This window comes from Hyposmocoma kahamanoa, unplaced genomic scaffold (genome assembly GCF_003589595.1).
Source record: "Hyposmocoma kahamanoa isolate Upper Pololo Valley unplaced genomic scaffold, ASM358959v1 232, whole genome shotgun sequence".
NCBI lineage: Eukaryota > Metazoa > Arthropoda > Insecta > Lepidoptera > Cosmopterigidae > Hyposmocoma > Hyposmocoma kahamanoa.
The window spans coordinates 2,930,576-2,931,113 of record NW_020653750.1 but is presented as its reverse complement, the minus strand read 5'-3'; positions in this window follow the sequence as shown (position 1 = coordinate 2,931,113).

Here is a 538-nt window from a genome sequence, read left to right as displayed (position 1 = left end):
GGCCCCCCCCCCCTCCCCCTCCCTTCAGGAGATGGACATTGCTCCTCAGTCCTCTGAGGAATCCGATTTACCCACTGACTCCGACGACTCCACGGAATACACCCTCGTCAAGGGTAAAAAGGGCAAGCGCTCCCGCGCTGCCAAAACATCAGACTCCCCTGCCCCTAAGGCAATAAAAGCCCAAAAGGCTAACTCCCGCCCGTCCTCCGCGCAGGACAGACCCCTCTCCCCCCGCGTATCCAAGCAGCCACCCGCACCCGCGCCGGTACCAAAACCCACCGAACCAGCCCCCCCGCTAATAGTAATCCGCTCAAAGGCCCGTTGGGGCGAAATATCAACCCGTTGCAACAGCTTAGGGATAAATTTTTTGAAAGCCAAGGCGTCCGAGCTTGGCATCAACATCAAGGTCCAATCGTCGTCGGACCACCGCCGACTCACCCGTCTCTTAAATGACTTGAGTGTAGAATACTACACGTACGCACTCCCCGAAGAACGCGTTCTCCGCGTCGTCATCCGCGGGCTCCCAAAGGAGCTAGAT